Here is a 25,466-nt window from a genome sequence, read left to right as displayed (position 1 = left end):
TAATGAAAACAGAAAACAGGGCTCATTCACTGAAATGTAGTAATCTCCACAAAGCCACCACTGCACCTGGGAGGCATTCATCTAGTCTGGAACAAGAGTCACTAGGTGAGAGAAATTTGTTTAAAAAAATCACTATGGACTACTTGGATGCGATGCCTCAAACAAAACAAAACAAAACAAAACAAAACAAAACAAAACGTCTATTTAACACCAACATTTCCCATTTGTTTTTTGGGATTATAACAGACTATGCCCTTCATATTAAGAATATTTACACTGACCTGAGTATGAGTGAATAGAGCCAACTGCCTTACGGTTCCTTTAATAATTCTGGAAGGATTTATTGAACACCTACATGGTGAGAAACATAAGATACCAGGTGTTGTAACACACATCAAAATATACTATGTTCTAACACATCCTCAGAGGATTATAAGTAAACCTCATGAAATGCAACCAATTTAGACTGTGATATGAGTGCAAAAGTAAGAGGGATTCCTTTTGGCTTTGACTTCAGGAAGGGTGACCTGTGGGCAGATACAGGCATTAAAATCTTCCAAATAGAGGAAATGGAAAGATTCAAAGAGTGGAAAAGGGAGAATTTCAAAGAGTGGAAAAGGGTGGCCAGAGAGAAGGGTTCATACGGAAGGTTATGGACATTGAGGCTGAAAAGTAAGGGAAGGTATAATGGAGGATTCTGACAGCTTCACTAAGGAATTTAAGACTTGCTTTATTTTTTACTCAGTCCTTTCCAGAGCCTCTAATACGCTAATACACATTGTGACTAAGAAAGAATGTAGCATGGCATAATCTCAAATGTTCTGTTCATGAAAATTTGTATATGAGATGCAAGGAGACCCCTGCCCATTCCTTTCATACCCTTAGAGAAACCCTGTTTTAGGGAACTTGAAACTGCTTCACAATGAATGTGATAGCATTAATATTTACTAATAGAAACAGACCAGCTTAAAAGGTATTTGGCTTTATACTTATTATAGATGATCTAAAAATTACTAAGTCCTAAATTGGAAGATAATTTTAAGTCCATCTGGTGCTACTGGAGCTATCTGATGTTTCAACAGCCTCAAAAAAACAAACGAGAAGCCACACCATTTCATTGTCCAGCATCTGGTGACAGGAGTTCAACCAAAGGAACCTATTCATCTTCAAACAGTTTATTATTTTGAACTGAAATCTACTTTTCTGAGCTTGCTAGGTCCTTCTTTTGGGGCAATCACTAAAAGCCTAAACCTTCTCTTCCCCTAAAGCCTTTTATGTAGTTTGAAACAATTACTTCATCTCCCCTTCATTACTCTTTTCCTAGTTCTTTCAATTGTTCATCACATGGCACAGTTTCTAGGCCCTCGCGAGCACAGTCATTCCTCCCTGGATACTTCCAGGTTGTCTGCATGTCTCTTGACATGAAATAGTTGACATGCATTCCTCCCTGTGTGGCCTGTGCTAAGATTTAACAGTCCAAATTCTGAACATTCTGCATCTTTTATCACAGACAAAAGCCATTGGGGTTAAACTGAATTCAATATGAAATTATGATTCATTAAATTATTTAAATACTTTTCAAAATAAACTTCGACTCAGCCTCATCTCCTCCAACTTCTTCCTATGTTGCTGACTTTCAGGACTTTGTTAAAGTTTATCTTTTATCACTGGCATATCCTTCTTTTGCTGCAATAATCTTTTTGATCCTGATTCTGCCAAGTCATCTTCAGTTTGATCAGCAGTCTTCACCTGAGAGTGGATAAAATATTAGATAGGAATAAACTAAATACAAAACCTTGCAAAGGAAACAGACACTCCTGTTCAAGATGTAATTAATCCATTGCTTAGTGAAATGTTATTTATCTACCAAAAGGGATCTCCTACCTTACATGAATTCTAAAAAACTAAGGTTCACTCAAATCTACTTATCCTACCTCTGCCCTATTGGGCCAAGAAAAGAAAGATAAAGGCTATAACATAGCTAGTCAAATATATCATTAGCTCCTCACTTGATACCACTCTGCTTTCAATAGGTCTCAGAATTTGCCTTTTCCTTTCTGAAAACTGGCATCTGTAGAATTCTAACTTTTCTCTTATTCTCTGTGATTTGGCAAAAATACTGACAGCATTTCTGCCATCTTGCCTCTATGTTCTCTTACTATCAAGTGTCGTTTTCCACTTGGAGGAACCGTATTTTTATTCTCACCCTGAATGACAATGTTTTGTGTTGGAGCAGGAGATCTTAGCTGAGCATCATCTTTAAAACTAATACTACTTACCCCAAAGGAAAAGAAAGATTCATTCCCTTATCTGTCTTGCTCTGAACCAGGGTTCCTCAATCTCAGTACTATCAACATTTTGAATCAGATAATTCTTTGTGGAGAGATGTGCTGCACAAAGTAAAATAATTTTTCTGGCCTTCACCTACTAGATACTAGTAGCTATAACCCTCTCCTAAGTAGTGACCATCAAAAATGTCTCCAAACATTGTCAAATGTCCCATGTGTTGGGGGAAAGGGAGTTCCCTGGTTAAGAACTACAGATCTGACCAGAAACAAATTGAAAAGAATGACCTTTTGTTATGGTTTTTTGCTCTAATATGTACTCTTTTTATTTAATTCCATTAAAACTAATTCAATGAATGGTATAAAATTAAACCAGGAAAACATACCTAGAATTCCTAATAATAATAATAATTATAATAATAAAAACTGTTTATGGCTTTAGAAGGCAAGTGTTACAAAATTCAGACAGCAAAACTAAGGGTCAAGAAGTATCAACTACGGGGCGCCTGGGTGGTACAGTCGTTAAGCGTCTGCCTTTGGCTCAGGGCGTGATCCCAGGGTCCTGGGATCGAGCCCCACATCAGGCTCCTCCGCTGGGAGCCTGCTTCTTCCTCTCCCACTGCCCTTGCCTGTGTTCCCTCTCTCGCTGGCTGTCTCTCTCTCTGTCAAATAAATAAATAAAATCCTTAAAAAAAAAAAAAAAGTATCAACTACGCCTTAGTCCATTACGGCTACTGTAACAAATACCATAAACAACAAACATTTATTTCTCATAGTTCTGGAGGCTGGGAAGTCCAAGATCAAGGTGTCAGTTGATTGGTTCCTAATGAGAAACTCTTCCTAGTTTGCAGATGGACACTCTCTTGCTGTGTCCTCTTACGGCAGGATGACCATCTCTCTCATATCTCTTCTTACAAGGGCACTAATCCCATTCATGAGGGTTCCACCTTCATGACCTAATCACCTCTCATGGCCCCACCTCCAAATACCATTACATTGGGGATTAGGGCTTCTACATATGAATTTTGGAAGGGGACACAAATATTTAGTCCATAGCAAATAGTAACCACAAGAATCATGATTACAATAGGATTAAACTGTGTTTTCCTTGATATATATTTACGCTTCATGTAGGGCTTTCAAAGGTCACATAAGTCTGCAAACTGGTTAAATTCCCTAACCCCTTCACCTATACCACCAGTCTTGGCTCTCTTCCTTCCTTTCAATCTCAAAGAATTTTTGTCACTGTTTATTTCTCTGCCAAGTACCATTCCATAAAGAAGGACAATGTGTATCCATGGATACAAAATATCCCAAGGACACCAAGAAGAAAGAGAATACAAGAGAAATAGCAGCACAACCAGTCCCTTTCCTTGGGGAAGAGCTTGTTGGAGTATCTATCGCCCCCTGGTGGTAAGATAATCTATTTCTTTCCGCTTTTATTTTGGACTTGGGCTTAGTGGCTAGGACTTATTTTCAAGGCTGTTTTATATCAACTCTGTCAAGAAGCCAGCAGGAAGATGTCATCTATTTTTTTTTCCCAAGAAAAGGATCAGGCCAGAATAAAGTGAAGCACTGCTTATTTTGGCAAATGGTTGCATTGATTTTTCACATTTCAAATGGTGACATGTTTGACATCTTTTATCTTTGAATCAAGAATAAGGTTAAGGTCAACTGTTGATCCAGTGTCTATGTTCTCATTTTTTAATTACAAAATTAAAATTTAAAATGCACTGACAAAACAGACAGCACATTTCACAGGTCTCATTAGGTCAACTTCATTCTCTTTTAAAAACATTCTAATAAATCAGAAAAAATAATCAAAGGCTATTATTCCAATTGTGGTAAAGCTGAGCCTACCAAATATTAGATCAGTAAAAAATTCTTTGAGAGCTGACAGCAAACTGACTCTTCTGTTATTGTGCTATCATGGAATCTGCTCATGAAACAGAACTTGACATCTGTATTTTGGTAGGTTAATGTGGGAGGGAAAAAAAATCCCTGCTTTGTAAGATTTTAATTTTTACGGCTCCTAGTCATTTTAATATAAACTTGGCAAAAGAAAGGAAATAAAAAATCAGAGAAAAGAACACAGCTAAATTAAATATATTGGTCTGGGTCAGTGAGAGTTTCAATGCCTGCCAAAATTGATTTTCAGCAACATGCAACATTTTCAGTGAAGAGAGAGTGATGTTAGTGAATGAATTTAGCATCGTTTAAAATTTTATTCCAGACAGACAATGAATCTTAGAGCATAACTTTGATTCCTTGTGCTTTAACACATTGATCTATGAAAGAAATTCATCAGCCTTAAACCTATTATACATGGCGCACTGGGAAATAATCTCAACAACCACTCCTCCCCTCAGAAATATAACAAAGGCTCTCATAATAAACGAAGGGCTTCTTTTCAGGAAACAAGTTCTTCTTCAAAACAAATCTATCCCATTGGGAGGTGGCCTAAGAGGTGAACTATGCACTGACTTAAAAAAGTTAATTCACTGTAATTCTAGATTAGTCAAGAAGCACTTTGGCAACATGGAATAAAGGCAGTGTATAAATCCAAATAATGAATATGATTATGAATCAGATCATAACTATACAAACATGCCCATTTCACAAAGGCAGAGTTTTGATGTATCAATCCCCAGATCCTTTTGCAAGAGGATAATTCAATGAATACCGACACCAGAAGCCTCTGATTGCATGTGCATGAGACCTTGGTCTCCAAATCCCTTAAATAAATGTCACACCCTTGCACATGTGTTGGCTGGCTTCGAGGCACCAAGCTCTATTAGATTTCAAGGTGCAATGGAGATGCCGCCCTGCAAGGTGCACTGGCACTCCTATGAACCGCTTGTCTCATCCTGGTTCCGGGGTTTAGAGGAAAAACAGCAAGCATCAAAGCAGATGGGACTCTATCCTCTGATATCTATGGTCTGTGGGTGGGGCTACAACGCTCTAGAGAATTATTCTGTATAAATTTTATCAGTCTGGAAGCACTCTTTACAAGCATGTTTCCTACTCCAAGGCAGAGGCAGGTTCACGCACTAAACAGTGGTTCTATTCAGTCTTCTGCCTTCCACTCTCTATCTTCTGGATGTATTTAAGTTGTAGGAGAAATAGGACCAAGAGATACACTGACTACAAATGATGAAATTCAGGAGTGCAGTCTTCAAGTAAATTCTAAAGAAATGAAGACCTGGAGACTCTGACGATCATCTGCCTTTAAACAACAGTTTATTCAGGAATGGGGATGTTGAGTTCAGGGGACTAATTTGACATTTGTAAGGTTATCAAGCAAGAACTGAGTCCATTTTTGGTACCACTTTTTGCACAAACTGGTCCAAAATAAATAACCAGCACAGCTGTGGTGCAGAAAACCTCCTGTGTAAATTATTTTCATGTGTGTGGCTTTTTAAAATGAATTTCCATCAATCTTTCCATGGGTTTTGGTCCACATTAGTACTGACTATAACTGTATTTTTCCAAAAAGTTAAGGGAGGTGACTATCGATCAGGGACCATCTCTATTATGTCCTCTTCTTTGTTGTTGTTGTTATTTGTTCTGTTTTGTTTTCAGATTGGGTTTGAGGCTTGCCACATATTTACTCACTACACTTAAGAGGTCACAGAACTTGATTTGGTTTGAAGCAATGTGCGAGTGATTAAATTTGGGTAGCTTCCCACCTCTCCCATTCTATCTCCTTCTACCTCCTCTCCTGAACACTCAGAATTCTTGGCTTTACTATTTATAGTTGCAGGGCAGCTCCTGCTTCTCCCACCCACCATTGCTCCAATTTGAAACACATGCAGGGAAAGAGAGGAAGGGGAGCTTGTGGGAGGAGAGGTGGAAGAACCACACCCATTGTGAAGCCACCATCTCATCCTGTTTGCATGTGGTCAAACACCCAGAAAGAGGGTTTGCTAAGGCTCATTTCAGTACACCCATGCTCACTGGTCCAAATACATGTCGGTTTCATATTGTCTGACTCATTCTGATTTTGGCACAAATCAGTTTCTTGATCATGATGGAGGAAAAACCAATAAAGAGAAATGCCTCAAGTCATTCCCTCTGATGCTTGAAAATAAGAAGGAGAGTAGGGGAAGAATAAAACCTTCTCATCATTTTCTCAGGAGTTATCACATTCTGAAAATCCTGCACCTGACCCTATGAAAACTTAATTCTGAAAGGTGGTATCTCATAGCAAATACCACCCCCTCCCCCGTGCACACGTGTACACACACACACACACACACACACACACACACGGGGAAAGGGAGGAAGGTCAGGTGGCTTAGGCTTTAAAACAACTTAAACATTTTTCTGGAAGGTGAGAAGGTAAGGAATCTAAAAGAAAAAAAAATCTGTAATAGTATTTTGGCAAACTCTCCACACTATAAACTCTATACATAGGCAATTGTTCACTTGTGCCAATTTTGCTTAACTAAAAATGATTCAGATTAAATGTTAGGGGTGGATGTTTGGTGATGGCAAAGCCTATGTTCTTTTTATCCTTTAAAAAGAATCCAAATAGAAAATAAAGAGGTTGCTCCTACTGCCTCTGTCTTCTGTACATTCGACAGTCACTATGGTCTCCTTTAGATATTTTGTTTCCTTGAAACTTTGAGGTTTTATACTTGCATCTATGACTTATCCTTCATGTAAATAAGTGGCTGGAGTAAATCATTTGTAAAAAGGCTAAAGAAAAAAGGCAAATAACTGGTGATCATTACTGTTACTGACAGCAGGTAAAAACTTGGGAGGATGATGATGTTTGATGTCAAAATGAGCAACAGAAATTTCGAGTCAAGAAGGCCTAGGTTTAAATTCTGACTCTCATTTCTAGCTGTGAAAACTTGGGCCAGCTTTTTAAAGAATCTTCCTAAGGCTCTGTCTCCTTACCTACAGAAGAGTGTTGATAAGGACATATATTTCATAGGAATGGTATAAGAGCTAACTCATATAAAGACATCCCCCAGGAAACTAACATTTAGATTTAAATTTGGGGAGAAAATCAATCACAAGACTCTAATCTGGTTGTGAACTGTTTCTCCAACCTTACTCTTTTAAATCAAGAAAATGGTTCTTGAATTCAATGTAGTGCTTTAGCAATGGTATAAATTTCCATAATGGGCTCCATTTTCAAAATTCGCTGAACAAAACAAAATCTAACAAATACTGATAACTGTTGTATATTCTAGTCCACTTTTTTAAAAGAGGACATAGTTACAAATGCATAGCCAACTAACTAACCTCATCCAAGAATAAGAAAAATAAAAATACCATGTGTATTTCTGTTTATTAGTATCTGCAATTTGGACAACGAGCCCTCCTCTGGGGTTTGGATGAGTTCCAACAGGAAGACTAGGCCAGTCCTCAAAAATGTCAAGCCACAAGGGAATTTCCAAAGTTGATTGATAACAGCTGATTACACATCCTACCCATCTGTGCCCTCCTTCTCCCACCCACAGACAAAAAAAGGAAGGAAAAAAATAAGCACAAAACACAAACTCTATCACTGGACACACCTTTTGTCAAGTCCACTGTGCTATCTTCTCTTTCTCCAAGACCCATTTGGAATGTTAGGTTCCTTAATAATCCAAGCACTCCATAGATGTTAAGTCCAGGATCATATAATGTTGAAAAGTTGAGAGACTGAGATATTTTTTCTTAAGAGAAAGAAGCAAACTGAAATCTAATCTTCAAGTTAGTTTTATTTGTCTCTGAAAGTGTTTCTTGTATGATTAATAACATATTCCATAGTTAACCTGATGAGCAAAGAAAATAAAGTTCTGAGGGAAAGTTAAACTCATAGTTAAATTCATTCCTAGCCATTTTTATCAGTATTTGAGATTCTTAAGAAAACCTGCTATTTTTTTACAATAATTTTTTTTTATTATGTTAGTCACCATACAGTACATTCCTGGTTTTTGATGCAAAGTTCAATGATTCATTAGTTGCGTATAACACCCAGTGCACCATGCAATACGTGCCCTGCTTACTACCCATCACCAGTCTATCCCATTCCCCCATCCCCCTCCCCTCTGAAGCCCTCAGTTTGTTTCTCAGAGTCCATAGTCTCTCATACTTCATTCCCCCTTCTGATTACCGCCCTTTCTTTATCCCTTTCTTCTCCTACCGATCATCCTACTTCTTATGTTCCATAGATGAGAGAAACCATATGATAATTGTCTTTCTCTGCTTGACTTATTTCACTTAGCATTATCTCCTCCAGTGCCATCCATGTTGCAGCAAATGTTGAAAAATCATTCTTTTTGATAGCTGAGTAATATTCCATTGTATATATGGACCACATCTTCTTAATCCAGTCATCTGTTGAAGGGCATCTCGGCTCCTTCCACGATTTAGCTATTGTGGACAATGCTGCTATGAACATTGGGGTGCGCATGGCCCTTCTCTTCACTACGTCTGTATCTTTGGGGTAAATACCCAGTAGTGCAATGGCTGGATCATAGGGTAGCTCAATTTTTAATTTTTTAAGGGACCTCCACACTGTTTTCCAGAGTGGCTGTACCAACTTGCATTCCCACCAACAATGTAGGAGAGATACCCTTTCTCCACATCCTCTCCAACAATTGTTGTGTCTTGCCTTGTCAATTTTTGCCAATCTAACTGGTGTAAGGTGGTATCTCAGTGTGGTTTTGATTTGAATTTCCCTGATGGCTAATGATTTTGAACATTTTTTCATGTGTCTGTTAGCCATTTGTATGTCTCATTGGAAAAGTGTCTATTCATATCTTCTGCAGAAGAAAACCTGCTATTTTAGACACCTTTATAAAAGCCATGGTATTTTATAAAAGCCATGGTATTTTGGCCCTGAGGTTCAGCCTATGATAGATATCTGATCATATTCCCATATTTATTTCCATATTTAGCTGTTTCTTTCAATATTAAATCAAGATCAAGAGACATATTATTGAAAGTGATGGTTGGATCCTTGGCTAGAAGTCAGGCACAGGTTTTGTTTTTGCTTGAAGTTGTTCCACATAATCAGTATGTCTTCTTCGCTTCACACATCAGCAGGGCCTATCAGGATATATACCAATCTACATTATGGTTCTTCAAAAGAATCCTCTAAGAACCATTTAAAAATTCTGTCTTGGTCACCAGGTGGCTCAGTTGGTTAAGTGTCTGCCTTTGGCTCAGGTCCCAGTCCTGGAGTCCCAGGACCGAGTTCCACATGGGGCTCTCTACTCAGCGGGGAGTCTGCTTCTCCCTCTGACCCTCCTCCCCTCATGCTTTCTCTCTCTCTCACTCAAATAAATAAATAAAATCTTAAAAAAAAAGAAAAAAAAATCCTTTCTTCCATAAAGGGATTTTTAGTGGAACGATTCGCCATCATGTATTTACTACACATGTGCAAAAAAGAGTTGATCTGACCCTGCATGTTTGAACATGCCCAATGGCTCACTGCCCTCCTATGTATGTGCAATTGGTTTGATGTGATGTCCTATAGCACCATTTGATAAAATAATGCTTTCCAATTGCTTTTTGGAATAGACCACCAGTGATCTTATCATAATGAGAAATATTAATACTAAAGACTAGTCCAACCCGAAGCAATTAGGAAGTAGCTTCTTCTTACTATTCATTTACAAATTTAAAAGCAATGCCTATCAACTGTCTTTTAACTTATTAGACTTACTTTTGATTATATACATGTCTGCATTGTTTGACGTTTTTAAAGTAACTATGTAATCATAATTGTTATTTAATTAAAAGTACATAAAATCACAAATACTATTATTATATGATCTATGTAAGCACATATTATATAGTTAAATATTGTTTAAGTATCAGTGAGGGGTGTTATGTGTTGTATGTTGAGGATAATTTGGGGGAGGGAGGGTCTAATTCTTAGCTAGGTCACTTTCTGCTTATGTGATCTCTTGAAAATTATTTAAAGTGAGTGTGTTTTCAGAGAACAAACTGGTGGTTGTCCAAAGGGAGGTGAAATAGAAAAAGGGGATTAAGAGTACATTTATCTTGATGAGGACTGAGAAATTTATAAGACTGCTGAATCATTATATCGTATACCTGAAATTAATACAACACTATGTTAATTATACCTCTCAATAAATAAATAAAAATAAAGTGAGTGTATTTTACTCTTCATTCATAAAATGAGGATGGTAATGGGTAATCTTCTTATAAAGATTAGCAGAAGTCAAACACAATGCAGTTCTAGTTTTTGTTGTGCCATCAGTGGTAGACATTACTATTGTTGTTATTACTATCATTATTATATTATAAGCCACCATTGCTCACAGTGGCCTCTGACTTCCTAATAGCCACCCTTCCTATGCTTCGCAGTTCTCCAAAGATTGCTAACAGCTAGAGAGTGATCCAGTCCATGGATACAATCAGCACCTTTGGGTGTCATTTCTCTTGGGCAGAAAAACCTATATCGTTGTCATCTGTTTTTCTGTCTGGTATATACATAGGATAAAAGCTGTTCAACCTTGAAGAATTGTCTGAATACACTCTTATCCTTCAAATTAAATGAAAAACAATAAATATGAAGAAAAATACCTATCAACTGATTCTAAATGGCTAACTTATAAAAATATTCACCAATGAAATCTAAACTTAACATATGTCTTGGAACAGATTCATCCAACATTTTGGTTGATATGCAGAGGGCCTAGACAGTATCTATTTTTCGACAGTACTCCTATTTGATCACTCTCTTAAAGTTTATTTTCATGGCTAATATTAGATTTCAACATATAGTTTAAATAAGTTCATTTGTTCTCTGAAATATATCATTTGGTGAAAAGTTTGGGGAAAACAAGTAATTAAATGGAATAACTTGGCATGTGGCTTCATTTCTCTGCTGAAGGATATACAGTTGCATGTCAAGATGGATAAATAAGCTTCACCCAATAGACAAGAGCTCATGCAACAATTTAATACTTAATTAGAAAGACCAGAATTAAGCTGTTGTGTCTGGGGCTTAGATACGCATTAAACTTGGAGGAAAGGAGACAAATTCCCAGAAACCTCATAAGATAAAAATTAATTGGAATGGTACAACAGGACAATGGTGATCCCTTAAAAGAATAATGGAAGACAGATGACCCTACTAGACACCTCAGAGGAAAGAACCTTAGATAGAAACAACTGTAAAAACTGCACAATTATGTCAATAGACATTTTCAAAGGGGTTAATTTTTTTTTGAAGGTGCCAAATTATCTGTGCGGTATTTTTATTTTTTATTTGCAGCATAATTATCATCTAAGCACTGCTATATCTATCTGTAGGGCAAATGGATATTTTGCCAAATGCAAGACTTTCTCTTTTTTAAAAGCTTCTTTAAATATAAGAAGAAAATACAAACAGTGCTGTCAAAATCTACCCTGAAACTCAGGAGGAAATTCTCATGGAAATGTGGCTACTCCACAAGTAGTACAATGAGATTCTGGCTCCCAGGACTGTACTCAAAATCTAAAGCAGACACTGACCCATATTTATGATTTGGAAACTTTTTCACTATTATTAATTTATGCTTTTAATTTATGCCTTCCACATTTTCTCTCTCACTACATATATATACACATATTATATACATATTCTTCTAAAATGCACTTATGAGTTTGTTTTAGTGCTTAAAACTTTTAAAATAATACACATCACCAATGTTTTATATATAAGCTCTCAATTTCCCCATATATTAATTATAAGTTAAAGCCTCACACATACCATTTAGATGACAACAATTAATAAAGATGAAAATTATTCCAATGGTAATCATTATTTATATGGCACAAATCACAGTATATTGCATGGGTCAACTTAGTCTTCTATACAGTGAAGTAAGTGTTTTCCAGAATCCACTCTAACCTCCAGTGTGCATTAAATGTTGCCCACACAAAGCTGAAAAGCTGTTGTGTTCCAAATAGAGTGGAATTTAGGAACTGAGAAGAACCAAGTTCATGGCCAACATCTCTTCTGATTCTAAAATAATTAAAACAATTCATTTTCATTTCTGAGCTTAAATGGTGGTCCTTCATGATCCTGGGAAGATAAGGCTAATTTGATTCTTACATTTTACTTAGATTAGTTCAGTCCTCATCAGAGTAAGGTGAAAGACTTTTCTATCAGGACTGCCTTCTGCTCAATGAGACCTGTTTTCCTCCAACATACAGTCAGATCACCATGATTCTCTAGCATTTGAAAGATTGTAAACAAGTTATTCCAGGTGGGATAAAAATGAGTAAACCAGAGTTTGCTCTCTTTTCTTACTTTCCCCACAGATTTGTGAGGTCAGGTTCTTGTTCTCTGTCCGGATGGGTGTTTATTCAAAGGGGTTGGCAGTGAAAAGTTGAAAGCAGATAAGCTAGACATGAGCACAAATGTTCCAAACAGTTGAGGGGTGATGCTCAGAAATCTTGATCCTAGGAAAGTAGCAGCAACAGTTCTGTTTATATCAAAGCTGAGACCAAGACTCAGGAAAGGATAGCAGCCTTTAAAAATGAATTTTACATCAGCCTAAAGACAGAAGAACATGTGCCATTGAATGCTGTGTTCTATCCCTGTTCTGTTCCAAAATCCTGATAAATATTATCTGATACAGAGAAGTGTTATAAATAATAAAAGGGCTAAAGATGGAAACTTTGTAAATGAAGTTTTGTTATTTTTAAGATACTAGTAATAGCTGAACTTAAATAACCAAAAAAATTGCTTAGTAATTATCCTAATTTAGGTAAGAGTAGTTACTAATTATTCTAACATGTAAAGTGGTGCCTCAAAGTATGCGAATGTGCGTGAAAAAGGTTTGTTCTCTTTCTCTGGTTTATTAGCCCTGGAATCCTGTTTCATTCATTCTTTATATTAAAATAAATTAACGGAAAGCTAACCTCTTACTAGGTATCACAGGGAAAAGATTTAAATTGACCCCTCTGATCTTCTCTTTTGTATTCCTAGTTAGTTCATGGTAATTTAAAATATTTCAAAGCCCAGTTGTTAACACATTTAAAATAAGAATCAACTGAATGTATGAAATTGGTTATACCTTCAAAATAGAGTAGTAGAGTCTGGGTCATGGAGTGAAAGTAAGCACATGGCAAGAATTGGTTCCTTGGCTTTGATCCTTAAGTCTATTCCACTTTTGTGCATCAAACCCATCAACCAACCTACAAGTATCTGAGACATCCCTACAACGTCATACATTCATGCATTTATTTATTCAATAAATATTTGTAAAGCATCTACCATGATCCTGGTACTAATTAGACAATGGGATTTTAAAAAGGAATAAGTGTTTAAAGTTGTGTGTGTGTGGGGGGGTAAACAGAAGGGGGAATGAACCATGAGAGATTATGGACTCTGGGAAACAAACTGAGGGCTTCGGGGGGGGTGGGGTGGGATAGGCTGGTGATGGGTATTAAGGAGGGCACGTATTGCATGGTGCACTGGGTGTTATACGCAAGTAATGAATCATGGAACTTTACACCAAAAACAAGGGATGTGCTGTATGGTGTGCTGTATGGTGACGAACATAATAAAAAAATTATTATTAAAAAAAATAAAGTTGTGTGTGTGTAGAATGGCAGGGTGAGTGTGACACGTGCATGTATAGATGCACTTCAGGGACTCAACAAAGGTAGCTAAAGTTCTCTGAATTAACTATGTCAAGTTTTCCTTCAAAAACCACCTATAGCACATATGGGGCTATGTATTCCCAGTGACATTCACTTCATCTCTCAGTTACCACTCATGCAACTGGGGAGGGGTGTCGGGGATAAGCAATATAGAAACCACTTTTTTTTTATTATTTATATTGACTCATAAATGAGACAGGAGAACAAGGGCAAGAACAGGAAGGCCCAACCCTTCTAAGTAACATATTGGGAGTTGGCTTTCCACTTGGCCTACCCCAAGTGAACTGTTCATGGGTAAATTCTGAGACCTGATCTCTCCTCAAACTTAATCTCTGAAAAGCGATCAGTCCTGTTCTTACATGAGACATTAGACTGGAGAATAAAATACCAGCACATCCTTGGCAGGGAATCAGGAATCAGGAAAAACCCTAAGAGTCCAAGGTCATGCCAGCAGGTCAACTGATAGATCCTACACAGCAAAAACTATTGCCAGGGGAGGACAGGCCTGTAGGTAGGAAATGGCCTTTGAGAAGGACTCTATTCTTTACAACTGTTAGGAAAACCTCTACATAACAAGCATGTGCTTATGCCTCAAGGGCAAAGCATACTACTGATGAACTAAAATACAACTTCTACTTGTAACTTCATTAATAGTTCCTACTACAGACTTTTGTAATTCAGGAATTCTCTTAGAGCAGATGAAATTTAAGAGAAACATCTCCAAGATGAAAATGATTTTATGATAGACATTTTGTTGGCTAGGTAAAAGTTGGTTTTTTTTTAAAAAAAAAAAAGGTCTACGGGTACTTTTTTCACGGCAATCAGTTTCATAAGTTGATTTTAATGTAATATTTAAACTTAAATTATAAAATTGTCTGTCATGTAGAGAGTGTCATCAGGAGACAATGTGATGCAGAGACTGTTAATTGGCTTTCATAGCTACTTACACAGCATGCAAATAAATGACACTTACTCTTTAAATTAGAAAAATAATCCCATCCAACTTTTCTCAATACATTTTTCCACCTGCTAACGACATGGACGACTGGGGAATCTCTATTTGCAATGGAAAAGCACACAACCTTACAGAGGTGGTTAAAAGATAATCAATGCCAATTTGTTATTTTGACAATGACAGAGAACATGTAAGTAAATACAATGATCTGGGAGGAAAAGGAAATATACTTTTGACTAGGCTGCAAACATAAATTTTGATTGACCCATCAAGAATGTGGGTGAGTGAGGACCCAAAGTATAAAGCCTATGAAGTGAAAGTTTCAGCAAAGAGATTTGGTCTTGAAGTAAGGAAATATGAGGGGTCTTGGTATACGCTGTTGACCTATGATGTGTTGACCTATGAGGTGGAGGTAATGAGTACTCTTGACTCCATGGTGTTAGTGTAAACAATCCCTTGGGCTCAAGTATCAGCCATTTAAGTACAATCAGGAGACAGTGGAAGTGATGTTTATAGGCTAGAAGTCTGGGCTCCTTTTTAAACAACCTTGGGTATACAGATCACAAAACAGAAACCTGATATGATGGGAAGAAAACAAGAGGAAGTGGCACAGGGTAAACTTGACGGTTGGGGTTAGAAATCCCAAAATCTAGTTCTAAGAAAGAAAAAAACTTTATCCATTTGAGATGAAATTGTAAGTCTCACCTCAAAAAGTTATAGTGTATAACTGTTTACCTGAGGTTGACAAAAATCTATTTTTGCAAGACACTTTTAATTTTCAAAGTTACGATTTTCATTTATCTGTGTAAATAGGAAGTTGTGTTACAAGTTTGTCCTGAGGCAAATTTTTAAAACAATTTAACTTTGAAATTAAAAATATAACATGCTTGTATTTATTATATTTTGCTAAATCCAGTATAAAAATTATTGACAGTTTAAAGGAGGAGTATATAAATATCCTTAGTACCAAGACTGACCCGGCCTAGAAGTCAAATTTGTTGTCAATAATTTCCTAAGTGAATAAATACTGACACTTAGTTGCATGTTATTATATGAAAGAAACCAATGTGAAACCGCGACATTCTGTATGATTCCAACCATAGGGCATTCTGGAAAAGGCAAAACTACGGAGATACTAAAAAGATCAGTGGTTTACCAGGGAGTGCTGTCAGTGTGGACAGATGAATAGGCAAAGCAAAGAGGATTTTTAGGGCAGTGAAAATATCTGTATGATATTATGATACATTTCATTATACATTTATCCAAATCCGTAGAATAGACAACACAAAGAATGAATCCTAAGGTAAACTATGGACTATGAATGATTATAATGTGACAATGTAAGTTCATCTTTGGTAAAAAATGTACCATCTGGTGAGTGATGTTGATGATGGAGGCGGCTATGCATGTGCGGGTGCAGAGCATATTGGGAAACCCTCTCAACTTTCTTCTCAATTTTTTTGTAAACTTGAAACTTCTCTAAAAGAAAGTTCTCTAAATAAATAAATAAGTGCAAAGGAGATGGATGGAAACAAGCAAGAAGTAGATTTGTGTGATGGGTTTGTTTCAGTCCAGTCCAGAAGAAACATTCTAGATTTTCAAGGGAGAATAAAAAAAAAAAAATCATTCATACATCCTAGGGAAGAGGGCTCAAGGCTCTCTTGGCCTCATCAATGATCCACTGTGGTGTCTGTAATTTTGGCTTCATTCTTGCCTTTGGTATAACGCAAACTGTAGTTACTGCCCTCTAAATTCTTTTTTTTTAATAATAATTTTTTATTATGTTATGTTATGCCCTCTAAATTCTAATTGGAGTGCTAACGTTCTTTTCATAAGCAGGCTCTGAAATATAGTCTTAGCCCTAATTGAAAAGTATACTTTCATTGAATAAATGATCTGCACAACTTGAGATCTGAGATCTGAAGGAACTAGTTATTCTATGTCCAATCAGATTTGGTCTCTTCAACTCCCTTTCAGAAGCCTGTTTCCTCACTCTCCCTGTTTCCCGTCAGTTAAAACTCAACACCACCACATCCTTCTGTTACAACCAGAGACTCTCCAATTCTGTAAAGAGTGCTATCATTCACCCTCACTAAGCCAGTCCTCCCCTAACTTGCGCGCGCACACACACACAGACACACTCTACCAAGTTCCATTTGTGCTTCTTTTGCTGTATGTCCTACATTTGCTCTTTATATTCTGTTTACAGTGCCCTCACTCTATTGTTAATAGCCACATAACTGGTCTCCCTGTCTCTAATCTCTCCAGCACTTCTCTCTGAGATTCTCTTAGCAAATCATTCTTCAAATCTGCCAGTTTTGGGATCTGATACTTCAGTAGTTCTCCACTGCCTACAGACAAAACGTCAAACCTCTAATTAGACTTTTTCACTCAATTCTCTATTGTTACCTCTTTTTACCCAATCCTCTAGTCTAGACTGCTGCCATTTTCCTACCCAAGCACAATTTGTGTTTTCTCTCCTCTGTGTCATGGCTTCAGCTACAACTACCTCTGCTTGAAATGTATCTGTCAGTGTATCTACTTTGTGAAATACAGATCATCTTTTAAGACTTCATTCTAGTATCCCTATTCCATGGAGTTCTGCTCCAGTCACCCAGACTGGTCTCCCTTCTCAAGATCCCCTTAGTATTTTATCTATATCTTTTCTATGGGACTTGTCACATACCTCCCTATATCATGTTTGTTTGTGAATGTACTTTATCACCCCTTCTCTTTAACCAGGTTGTGAGATTAGATCCTGTCTGATTCATTCACCTTGAAAGCCCCCCACAGTGTTTTACACATAGTAGAAACACAGTAAATATTTGTTGGGCAAAGAGCAAGCAGCTCAATAGAAAGCCTAGAGTTTGAAGACCTTTTTATGAATTTACCATTCCAAACTAGTCACCAAATGTTTGACCCCCTACTCATGAGATTTTAAAGAATCACATGATGAACTTCTGTGTTATTACTACTGTTCTTTTGAAATAGAAACAAAACAGGATAGAGGTGTTAGAACTTGTATGATAAAAAAGTAAATTAAAGGGAATGAATATGTGATTAAAGCAACTTTTTAACATACTTTTGATACATAATCAAAATTACTGTGTGATTAAAGTCCACCAAAATGAAAAATTAGCTCATTTTTCACAACTTTGAACTGAATCTTAAATAGGAAGAAGAAATATCAAGTTTAGATTTGTACATATAATTAAATCTGAATACCTGAAACTCCTTTAAAATCATAATCTGAGAAACTATGCTGAGTTAATTAAGTTTAAACTGCATTATCTCTTCAGCCATTTAAACGTTATTTTTATATAATATAAACTTATGGACATGTTTTCATAACTTAAAATTTTAAAGATGTTCTCTTTTGGGTTCAAATAAAACATGAATTATTTAAGCAGATTATTAACTGTGCTGCCTTTGGAATGACATAAACAAGTTCTCAGTTAATCAGTTCGTGGCATCTGTTCTTCTTCAGAAATTAGAATAGAAAGATGTGAAAATAAGTATTTGTTTGTATAATGCTGTGATTGATGTCAGTTTCCCTTTTTATTTTCAAACTTTCTGTAAAAGAGCAATCCAGTTTGAACCACTTATAAGGAAAAAAATGTACCCTAAAAATAAAACCACTGTCTGAAGTTTTTTGAAGGCTTGATCAAGGATCAGGGGGAGGTTAACTAAAGTGTAAAACTGTGATTTAGTTGTCAGCCTAACAAATCCATCTTGCATGTGGGGAAAAACAAGCTCAATGCAGTTTACCAACCTCTATCTCTGATTATCTCACATGGTAGCTGCCTTCTGCTTCCATGGTCCTAATCTTGGATAAATGGCTCAAGAGGTAATGCTGCTTCAATCTTTAGAAATGTATTTCTAACTGGAGGGTGTGTGTGTGTGTGTGTGTGTGTGTGTGTGTGTGTGTATGTACTCACGCACACTGTGGTAAAATTTCCACCTGGGTACTTAGTCAGTTGAGCGGCCGACTCTTGGTTTTGGTTCAGGTCATCATTTCAGGGTCCTGGGATCCAGTTCCACACTCAGTGGGGAGTCTGCTTGAGGATTTTCTCCTTCTCCCTTCACCACCCCCCTGCTTGCACTCTCTCCCCCCACCAAAATAAATAAATAAATCTTTTTAAAAACTTCCATAAAGAATAAATTACCATTTTTTAGGGATTCTTTTTTCCAACTCACAGAAAAATAGAAAGCCTAGACTTCCATGTTAGTTCCATCATTTATTAGTTGTGTGATACTCATTAAGTCACCCGATATGTCTGCAGCACTATAAGATAAAGATAAGAATAGTTCTTCCTATGTAGGCTGTAATAAGTATTATATGAAAAAATACAAGCTATATGTATGGCAACTACTTCTGCTGGAAATTCATCCATCAGTGTCTCTACCTCGCTGGGTAAAAAGTTGGTGATAATAAAGAACTGGGTGCAAAAGCCTGATTAAAGGTGTTGAACCACAATAAGCACTGAGTCAATTGCACTTGGTACTGCTGGTATATTAATTGTTGTTGTATTGTTCCTGTTGTTGTATAATCCACCTTCTTTATTTTATAGAAGATTAAGCAGACCTAGAAGCATCAAGTAGGTATACCTTAATGACCAAGAGTATCTGTTCTATGCCACACTTCCTAAGTTTGAATCCCAACCCTCTGCCTAACAGCCATGTAATCTTGGTGAACTTAATTAATACCATTACTTCAGTTTCCAAATTTGTAAAATATGAATAATAGTAGTCACCACCTCGTAGTGTTGTTGGGCAGATAAAATGAATTAATCCATAAAAAGCAATTTGAATAGTATAAGGGCTCAATAAACACTAGTTACAGTTAGTGCAATAAAATCATGATTACTACTACTACCTCTATTGTTATTATTAACAGAGTTACACTGCATGTTAGAATAGTGGTTAGAATACTGGTTAACATATGGTAAGTGCTCAATAAACATTAGCTATCTAAAGGTGGCCAGGAGGGAAAAGGGTCATTTAAGTTCTAGTACTTGAAAAAAAATTAGGCCTTTGACTATGTGCTCTAGGAATAAGGAAAATTTCAACTTTGTCCTGTCCTCCAAAGTTTGCTGAGTTGACCACTTCCCTTACCTGCAGGGAATCCTGTCCTGCAGCAAGCTGACACCCATGTAGCCAGCTTAAGCCAGTTCTCGCCTAACCCTCATGGCTGTGTCTGCATCCCCTTATGAATCAAGCTGACTTCTGGAGCTCTTCCTGATAAGAAACTGCTGTACTGAGATTAGGAGGTTCAGGAAATGGAGATGAGAGATACCTTAACAAAGAAGGGATCAAAATGGGACCACTGTTGCTGGTTGTGGGCTTTGTCAGCGTTGCTGGAAGACTGTGAGGAACGTCACCTACGCATTTGCAAGTTGGAGAGGAAAAAGGAAAAAGATCATTACTGGGAATTTTGTTTCCCTTCCATTTCCCTCTTTTCAAATGTGGTATCATGACTACTGTGTGAACTGGGAGAGAAGTTTAATAGCCTGGAAATGTGCTGGATATGTAAATTTGATGAATATTCAAAAGAGCTTCAATATTGTCTGCCACATCTTCCATTCACAAGTGACCCTATATAAAGAAAAATTACTAATGCTATTTAGAAAGAAACTTCTAATACAGGGCACTAAGAAATCATAAAGATTATTTGGGCAGGAATGTACTTTTTTGCATTCCCTTTAAAATGTTACAGGAAACCTTAAGACTGTTCTGGTCTGGACAAGATGGCATAGACTTGTTTCTCCCTGCTGCTTCCTGTTAAATACAGATATAAACCCTGAAAGTAATAGAAGAGGCAACCTAAGGGGAACTTGGATAGGTAAAAAGAGAAAGGAAGACTGGAAAGGGACCTAATCACTGAAAGAACAGAACAGCAGCAGGGAGTCCCTTAGGTATACCTGCCCCACTCACTCACCCAACAGAAGAAGGTAACCAAGCAACAGAATATAGTCTAGGGGGGCTCAGACCTTCACCAGATTGATCAGGAATCCCTCTAATAAAATGATGTGAACTCAGCACCACTGTAAGAGGAGTAATAGACAGCCCTCATAAGCATGACCCTTCTCCACTGGGCTGGAGAGCCCATTCCCCTACAGAAAAAGACAAGATGAACAGATGATAACAGCAAGGTTATGCCACCTCAAGTGCACCTGGCCTGGGAAGTCTCTTTATACCAAGATTCCTTCATCCACCCAGAGACACTGGGAGGGCAGGTACACAGGTGGGATTATGGAATTCCACCACAAGCAGTCTAAGTGGGCAGTGTCTTTTTCCCATCGGCCTGAGACTCCCCTGCCCTGATGAGACACAATGAGGCAACTGGACAGCATCTGTAAGGAGGATCTCACAAGTGCCAGACCAGGAAACTGCTTTATCCCCACAGGCTTAACTCTTCTCCCCAACCTAAAGACACCAGGTATTCTGGCCTGGGGATAACCCTTTCACCCCCTTAGGTGACACCAGCAGGGACCAGTGGGAGCCCCAGAGGCACCACACTAATGTAGCAGACCAAAATAGCATTGCAAAAGTTCTGAAAATTAATGAAATTATTACTGCAACCACAGCTCACAACAGTAGGTATACTCCTGTGTGCTAAACCTAAACATAATGACTGCCTACCAAAATAAAAGTTATCTATAAGACCCAGATTCTCCAAACGTAACAGCCAAAATATCCAGAATACGAAGAAAATTTTATCTGTCACATCAAGAAACAGAGAAATCACAACTTAAATGAGAAAAGACAACCAACTGATGCCAGTACTGAGATGAATCACGTTAGAATTATCTGAGAAGCCATCCTCAAAATGCTTCAACAAGCACTTGAAAATTCTCTTAACAAAAATTCAGCACAGAAAAAAAGTTGCTAAAAGAAAAGAAACCAAATGGAACTTATAGAATTGAAAACCACAGTAACTATGAAGTTTTAAAAACTTTGCTGGATTGGTTCAATAGGAGAGTGAAGATGAAAGAGGAGAGAATCAGTGAACTTCAGGACTTGAGGACAGATAAAAAAATTTACCCAATTCAAACAGAAGAAAAAAAAGATAAAAAAACTAACAGACAAAACTCCAGAGTATGAGGGACCTGTAGGATAACAAGAAAGCCAAAATTCATATCATCAGAGCTGTAGAATGAAAAGACGGGGAAAAAAAAAAAAAAAGTGGGGCTAAAGGGGTATTTGAAGAAATAATGGCTGAAAATTTCCAAATTTGGTAAAAGACATAACCTTAGATTTAAGAAGGTGAATGACTGGGGTGCCTGGGTGGCTCAGCTGTTAAGCATCTGCCTTCAGCTCAGGTCATGATCCCACAGTCCTGGGATTGAGCCCCGCATCGGGCTCCCTGCTTGGAGGGAAGCCTGCTTCTCCCTCTCATACTCCCCTTGCTTGTGTTCCCTCTCTTGCTGTCTCTGTCAAATAAATAAATAAAAATCTTAAGGAAAAAAAAAAAAAAAGAAGGTGAATGACTCACCAAAGAATATAAATCCTAAGAAATCCACACCAAGACACAGCATATCTAACTGTGAAAATTAACAGAAAGAGGAAAATATTGAAAGCAACCAGAGAGAAACAATGCATTACATATAGGAAACACCAATTTGAATGACAGGATATTTCTCATATGAAATCATGGAATAGAAGGAAGTGGTAAACATTTTTCAAGTCTTGAAAGGAAAGAACTATTAACCACAAATTCTACATCCAATGAAACTTTTCCTCAGAAAGGAAAAGAATATAAAAGCACTCTGAGGTGAAGGAAACCTAAAAAAAGAATTTGTCACTAGCAGCCAAAGATTAGATAGTAGAGTTCTTCAAGAAGAAAGGTAGGGATAAAAGAAGGAATTCTGGAGATGAGGAAGGAAGAAAGAACAACAGAAGGAACAGAAGCATGGACACATAACAAACTATTCTTCTGCTTATGAGTTTTATAAATCATATTTGATAGATGAGTTAAAATTTACCATACCATTTGATACTCAAGATAACAATATTTAAAATAAAGAAGTTACCTTCTTTAACCACCTTTACAGGGAATCAAATGCAAGAAAAATTTCCATACCTCACTCAAAGTGGTTAAATGCTGATACCAGTAGATGGTGACAGGTTAAATGTTGATACTGGTAGATGATGATAGGTCATACATGTATATTGTAATTCCCTGAGCAACCATTATGAAAAATACACAAAGAGATACACTCAAACTCAGAAACATCATAAATAAATCAAAACGTAATGCTAAAAAATGGTTAAGTAACCTATAGGAAGGCAAGAATTGAGAGGCAGAGAAATAAGAAACGGAAGAAATAAACAGAACCAAGCAGAAAATAAATAGTAAAATGGCAGGTTTAAGCCTTAACATATCAGTAATTACCTTAAATATAGTCTAAAAACCAATTAAAAGGCAGAGAGTAGCAGAGTGGATAAAAAAATCATAATCCAACTATATACTGTCTACAAGAAAATCACTTAAAAATGACAACATAGGTAGACTGAAAGTAACAGGATGAAAAAAATATATCATGATAATATTTTTAAAGGAGTGGCTATATTAATATCAGATAAATTACAATATCAGATAAATTATACTCTAATTTAGAGCAGAGAAAATCATCAGTGACAAAGAAGAATATAACATAATGATAAAAGGATCACTACATAAGGAAGAAAAAACAATCCTAAAGGTGAACCCTCCAAAAAATTGAGTTTCAAGATACATGAAGCAAAAACTGATATAGCTGAAAATGAAATAGGTCACATTACTGCTGGGAACTTCAACACCTCAATTTCAGCAAGTGGTAAAACTACTAGACAAACAATCAGCAGGGATGCAGAAGAAATGAATAATACAGTCAACTAGCAGGGTCTAATTGACACACAGAGAACGATCCACCCAACAATAGCAGAATATACTTTTTTTTTTCAAGCATAGACTATTCACCAAAATAATGCATATGCTAGGCCACAAATTACTCAAAAAATTTAAAAGAAATTATTATCACACAGACTATGTTGTTGGACCCTAATAGAATCAAACTATGGAAATGAGAGACAACAGAAAATTCTATAAACAATTAGATATTAAGTAACATACTTCTAAATAGTCTATGGGTCAGCGAGGATGTCTCAAAGGAAATTAAAAATACACAGAATCTGAATTAACATGAAAATACAATATACAGAAAGTGGGATGCTGTTACTACAGTTTTATAAGGCAAATTTGTAGCACTCAATGCTCACATTAGCCAACATTAAAGATCTCAAATCATCAATTGTTTCTCTATCAGAAAATTAGAGAGGTAAGATAAAAATATACCCAAACCAACTATAGGAAGAAATAATAAGGAGCAGAAATCAATGACACTGAAAATAGGAAAAACAACAGAAAAGATGAAACAAAAAATGTTTTGTCAAAAAAATTGATAAACCTCTAGCAAGACTGCCAAAAATAAAATGAAAGAAGACACAAACCACCAATTTCAGGCATGAAATTGGGGTTTTCACTACAGTTTCTACAGAGATCGTATAGTAATTAAATGAAATAAGGAACTTTACCCTTAAAAATTTGAAAACTTGAAAGAAATTGATCAGTTCCTCAAAAACCACAAAGTAACATCTCAATAATATTATAATCATTAAAGAAACTGAATTTGTTACTTAAAAGCTCCTGAAGAAAATCTTCAGACCCAGGTGGTGTCATTGGAGAATGCTACAATTGAAAGAATTAACACCAATTTTTAAAAATCTCTTCCAGAAAATAAAAGAAGATGAAACACTTTCTAAGTCATTTTACATGGCCATTATGAACCAAGTCAATATCCAAAACCAAATAAAAACAAGAGTTTTAAAGCAAAATAATTCCACCATGACCAAGTGGAATTTATTCTAGGTACACGAGGCTGTTTCAACATTCATTTAAACACCAGTGTGGTCCATAATATGAACAGGCTAACCTAGAAAACTCATATGAGATTACATCAATTGACAGAAAATGCATTTTATAAAATTTAACACGCATTCATGATAAACTCCCAGCAAGTTCGGAATAGAGGAGAATTACCTCAACTTGAAAAAGAGGATTTACGAAACAACCTACAGTTAATATGATATTTAATGTGAAAGACTGTTTTCTGGGGCACCGGGGTGGCTCAGTCATTAAGCGTCTGCCTTCAGCTCAGGGCGTGATCCCAGAGTCCTGGGATCGAGCCTCGCATCAGGCTCCTCCGCTGGGAGCCGGCTTCTTCCTCTCCCACTCCCCCTGCTTGTGGTTCCCTCTCTTGCTGGCTGTCTCTCTCTCTGTCAAATAAATAAATAAAATCTTAAAAAAAAAAAAAAGAATGTTTTTTTCCTAAAATCAGCAAGAAGGCAAAGATGTCAGCTCTCATCACTCTTTCACAAGATAGTTCTAGAAGTTCTCACCAGTGAAATGAGGCAACAACACACACAAAAGAAGCATGCAGATTGGAAATGAAGAAATAAATCTGTTCCTATTTGCAGATGACATGATTACCTACAAAGAAAATTAGAAAGAATCTACAGAAGTCTTACAGAACTATTAAGTGACTCTGGTAAGATCA

The sequence above is a fragment of the Ursus arctos genome, unplaced genomic scaffold (genome assembly GCF_023065955.2).
Source record: "Ursus arctos isolate Adak ecotype North America unplaced genomic scaffold, UrsArc2.0 scaffold_16, whole genome shotgun sequence".
Classification (NCBI taxonomy): Eukaryota; Metazoa; Chordata; class Mammalia; order Carnivora; family Ursidae; genus Ursus; species Ursus arctos.
The sequence above is the reverse complement of the archived record's forward strand: the minus strand, read 5'-3'. Positions refer to the sequence as shown.